The sequence below is a fragment of the Amborella trichopoda genome, chromosome 8 (assembly GCF_054954075.1).
Source record: "Amborella trichopoda isolate Santa Cruz 75 chromosome 8, AtrichopodaSantaCruz75HAP2 v2.0, whole genome shotgun sequence".
NCBI classification, from domain to species: domain Eukaryota; kingdom Viridiplantae; phylum Streptophyta; class Magnoliopsida; order Amborellales; family Amborellaceae; genus Amborella; species Amborella trichopoda.
Window position 1 is genome coordinate 23,464,221 of NC_142343.1, and position 5,520 is coordinate 23,469,740.

Genomic DNA, 5,520 nt, shown 5'->3' on the forward strand with positions numbered 1-5,520 from the left:
GTTGACTATGAAGCTTTTTGCGGTTGATGGGTTTCTCTCTAAAGCCAAGGTATTAAATAGATAATTTGTGAATACACAGATGTTGAGCAAGTGTTCATGGGCACTCTCTCTTTCTCTCTACCCACACACACACTTTAACACATGTTGTTTGTATTAATTCCAAAGGTGTTGTGATTTATGAATATCTATTAATGTAATTGCGACTGGTTTTGTTTTAGAGAGCTAGAAATAGTGTAACATAGAGGTATGCTAGTTCCTAACAATGTTGTTATCGGACACCAATGAAAAAATTGGTTTTGGAATTGCTAATATATCATCTGCATTCTTGCATGTAAGTAGTTTCGTATCCTTATCTTTGTTTTGCGTAACGTTTTCCATGCAGGAGATGGAATTGTTTCTGGAGTACTATTCGTTTTTACTCTACTATCATGTGCAATTTGTTTAGTTATTATGGGTGTATTCAATCAATATGGCACCACCCTTGCATGCTATGCGTTTAGAATCCTAGGGCGCCTCCATCAATCACAATTATGCCCTAGAGATATCATTTTAAGCCCCCATGATTAAATCGGTGATCTATACTCCTTTTGTAACTTGTATTTTTTGTTTCAATACAAACAAAAACCTCCTTTCAAGGAAAAAAGATATCATTTTAGGGATGCTACAACACATTGCAGTTTCAATAATTTATCAAACTCTAAATGTTAATTTCACCTACTTCAACATGATACAATGCACTTGACAACTGAAATTCAGATATTGCTTTTGAACATTTGCAATGACAAAGGCAATCTTTCCTTTTCTTGTTTCTCTGGGCATAATCATCCAATAGTTGGTCATATAAGCACTTGCGTTTGCGTTCTTTTCATAATGCTTATCAGGCAGTTTTTATGCCCTCACACTTTAACTAAGACCATAATTCTAAGAATGATTCACCAAACCAACTTATTAAATGAGTTCGATAGGAATTTCTGATTCTCATTGCACAGAAACAATAATTCTAGCATCCAAATTCATCAAAAATATGATATTAGTTGGACAAAAGTACTACATTTTTCAAGTAGGTAAAGGGCACGAGATATCTTAAGAAACTATTTGAATACATTGCTTGCTCATTTTGTGCAAAATTACAGAAAGTGATCCCTGGAAATATTATTGTCCGGCAAAGGGGCACTCGGTTCCACCCTGATGACTATGTAGGCATGGGCAAGGACCATACTCTCTATGCTCTAAAGGAGGGGGAAGTTAAGTTTGAACAACATAAGTTGAGCTGCCGCAAGTGGGTGCACGTCAAACCAACCGGGGGTCATGTTCTCCATCCCATTGACAATAATGACGCTCTCAAATCGGCATAGATCACTCTTTCCCTCATGTCTGCCTTATTATAATGTCATTATATGAATCAATTCTGGATGTTGTTGCTCTTCCATTCGCAGCTGGTTTTGAACTTACAACCTCAAGATTGCAACAAGAAGAGCCTTCTAAATGAGGGAGCTATGTATTCAAATAGTTTCTTAATAGGCTTAAATCTATTCAAGATCTCTCATGGCCGTTACCTACTTGAAAAGTGTTGTGCTTATGTCCAACTATTATCATGTTTTTGATGAATTTGATCCTAGAATTATTATTTTTGTGGAATGAGAATCAGAAATTCCTATCAAACTCATTTAAGGAGTTGGTTTGGTGAACGATTCTTAGAATTATGGTCTTAGTTAAAGTGTGAGGGCATGGAAATTGCCTGATAGGCATTATAAAAAGAACGCAAGGGCTTATATGGCCGACTAATGGATGATTATGCCCAGAGAAACAAGAAGTGACAGACGGCCTTTGTTATTGCAAATGTTCAAAAGCAATATCTCAATTTCAGTAAAATGATATCTTTTTTCCTTGAAAGGAAGTTCTTGTTTGTATTGAAACAAAAAATACAAGTTACAAAAGGAGTACAGGTCACCCATTTAATCATGGTGCCTAAAATGATATCTCTAGGGCATAATTGTGATTGATGGTGACGCCCTAGGATTCTAAACGCATAGCATGCAAGGGTGGTGCCATGGTGATTGAATACACCCATTATAACTAAACAAATTGCACATGATAGTAGAGTGAAAAAGAATAACCAGAAACAATTCCATCTCCTGCATGGAAAAAGTTATGCAGAACAAAGATAAGGATACAAAACTACTTACATGCAAGAATGCAGATGATATATTAGCAATTCCAAAACCAAATTTTCCATAAGTGCTAAATAACAACATTGTCAGGAACTCTCTCAAAAAAAACCAGTAGCAATTACATTAATAGATATTCATAAATCACAACACATTTGGAATTAATACAAAAAGCATGTGTTCAGGTGTGTGCGGGTAGAGAGAGAGAGAGAGCATCCCATGAACACTTGCTCAAGATCTGGGTATTCACAAAATATCTATTTAATACCTTGGCTCTAGAGAGAAACCCATCAACCTCAACAAGCTTCATAGTAAGCAATTAATAAATGGAAAACATGTTTAACAAGCACCGTCTTCATAAGAACCTTGGAGCGAAATACGAAAGGAGGAAAATTGCAACGAATCCAAGCCCACCAAATCAGTGCCTCTTGCTATGTCTCTTGCCCTCTCTTTGCCTATCATTAGAATCAGAGTCAGAATCATAAGCGGTTTGAATCTGAAGAATCGAAAGAGCTCCTGTACTTTCGATGATGCCTTCTCTTCATCCTCGTCTTCTCTTTCTTCCTCTTAGAACGCTAATGACCCTCAAAGTCAGACTCCGAAGAACTGTAACTTGAACTTGCATCAGATGAATAATCAGAACCTGAACAATCCTCACTAGAAACCCCACTATCACTGGAGACAACAGAGGCCTCACCCCTATCACTATCTGAATCAAGCTTTCTCCTTTGTCTTCTTCCCTCGATTTTTGCTCTTCCCATCACCATTTTCAGATTGAACACACTGTGGGGTTTGACCCATGCAAGGGATTGTCGGGATTGTCAAGTTTATATGAAACCAAGAGCCTCATATTCAATTTAGGGTTTTTGAGAGGGACGTGATATACACACGCTCGTTCTTACATTTGTGTGTCCAATGACCTGCTTGGAAGCACTTCTGGCATTGAGAGGAGGAAGCCCCCAAAGAGATGGTGGCCTTGAGGTCCTTCCTCTCTCCTAATTTCACGGCCCTTTCAATACTCATTAACTACATTTTCCTTTTCGCTTCTTTTCTCTCTTGCCATCGACTCGGGCCCTCCTCTTTCTGACCATACGCGTTCACATTCCTTGCAGCAGCAGCAGCTCGCTCATCTTGAGCACGGCTGAGCCCTTTGGCGGCAGTCAATGCTGCTGCCATGATAAGGTCAGCAGCAGCCTGCACCTTTTCCTCTTTCTTGCTTGACATTTTTCAAATCGTTTGAATTACTATGACTAATACTTGATCCTTATTGTATGATTCCCTCTTAAAATCCTTTTTTCTTTAAACCTGAAAAAGAACAGTCTTCATTTAGAGCTTGAAATATAGATAAAGCACTGTCAAACAATCAACATTTCAAAACATTGGCGAGGAAGGAATGATGGACACAATAACTGAGCCCTATTTGATGGAAGATAAATCCAATTACACATGACTCACATAATATAACATAGTGATTAAAATATAATTAACAACAAATGAGAACCTTTCATATCAAACAAACTCTATTTCAAATATGAAAGGAGTAGAGCTTCAACTAGAACTAACTTTAAAACATCAGTTGGCAACTAAATTTAGTCATGAATGAAGATGATATACGCAATCACATGGAGTAGACACTAAAACCAAGTTAAACAATAAATCACAGAAAAAGGGTGGGATTTTCCTAGAGAAATCTAGTCTTCATACCGAAATGGATCCAAGGACAACAACAAGGAATTATCCTAGAGAAACCTAATCTTCAAATCGAAATGGATCCAACAACAACAACAAGGGTGGGATTTTCCTTGAGAAACCTAGTCTTCATATCAAAATGGATCCAACAATAACAAGTACTACTACAACTATTTCCTCCATTTTTAACAAACCACAAACTAAATTCTAGTTTTGACCACAGGAAACAGTTCCATATGATATGCTTTCTGCCTCTGAAACCTTAAACATGATGCCAATAAGACATGAAAATGAACTGAAAAAATGGAAATATAAATAATTTTAAATGAATTGAAAATTCAGAAGTCTTCATTCAAGAACAAATAACCTCATTCGGTCAGTTGGAACATGACCAATGTTTGATTTAACACATAATACAAGGCATAACACTTGAAATATGTTTTATTTTGAGAAAATTGAAAAAACAGGTTGAAATATGCTATGGGACTTGAGCACCATCAATAAATGAGCACAACATACAAGACCAGTGTACATCATAAAAACAACTTTCAATTTAAATAAGGACTACAGAAGTGCATTTACAAGCCTCTTTGGTGAAGTATCCTCCTTACAAATCACCGAGGGGAACGAGATTTTCCATTCTAGAGCAATGGTCGGTCCAAACCTGGTCCTAAGCCGGTTCAACTCTGCCATGGCCAATACCAAGCCAGTCATGCCGGTCCCAAGCCTGGAGAGCAAGGAGGAGGGCTGTGTTAGGTTGGAAGTCGACATAAAACTTGTCAGAATCGTGGTACCAGGTTTACTAACACCCAACTCCCTAAAAGCAATCCCATTCTCTCAGCAAGTTAAAAACGAAAATCCACAAGAAAAGACCAAGGGCTCATTTGGTTCATGCGCAACAATTTGCATATATAAAACAGTCTTCATATGTAAACAGTTCCATGGGCAAGAATTTTCCAATCCCATTTTTTTTTCATTTTGGTTCACATGTTTGGAATTCCCGTGTACCCAGTTTTTTATGTTTGGTAACCCATCGGTAAAGTATCTCCTAGAATCTAGACTGATACCTACTTTTAACCATTGTATTGCAATATAGATGATTTGATATTGACGTCCATCCAATTAAGATGATTTTTTAAAACATTTAATCTATATTATGTTTGAAAAAAAATGGAAAGTATAGATCATATGTTTGGTTCACTTTATTAAACAAAAATAATAATCGGGCATGATATAAGGTGTAAGCCATGACTATAGATGCATTGGAAATAAAAGAAAGGTTTCCAAGCCTCTTAACAACAATGGCAACCATCATTATTAACAAGAATCAAGCCAACTAAGTTCAGCATCCCTTTTCAAATATTACCAAAGCAACCTACATAGGATGGGCCCCAACACCTCCCCCTTGGGAACAACAAGGATGAACTCGAACATACTGGATGAAATATATACTTCCTCCTAGTGCAAGCTATTAACAATATTCAAAATGGAACCTACAATGTCAAAATCCCTTTTCAAATATCACCAAAGTAACCTACATTGGATGGGGCCCCAACATCTCCCTCAGGAACAAGGATGAATTTGAACATACTGGATGAAAGATATACTTCCTCCTGGTGCAAGCTATTAACAATATTCAAAATGTAACCTACAATGTCAAAAT

The 5,520-nt window shown here is 37.1% G+C and overlaps 1 pseudogene across 1 annotated transcript; it reads right to left on the bottom strand.

Annotated features, from left to right (window-relative positions):
* Positions 1–2,460: 2,460 nt before the first annotated feature.
* Positions 2,461–4,573, bottom strand: LOC18433150 (uncharacterized; annotated as a pseudogene). The gene is made up of 3 exons (XR_016039731.1): positions 4,440–4,573; positions 2,966–3,473; positions 2,461–2,921 (listed from the first exon to the last, which is right to left on the bottom strand). The product of XR_016039731.1 is annotated as an uncharacterized LOC18433150 (transcript).
* Between the last annotated feature and the right edge of the window lie 947 nt (positions 4,574–5,520).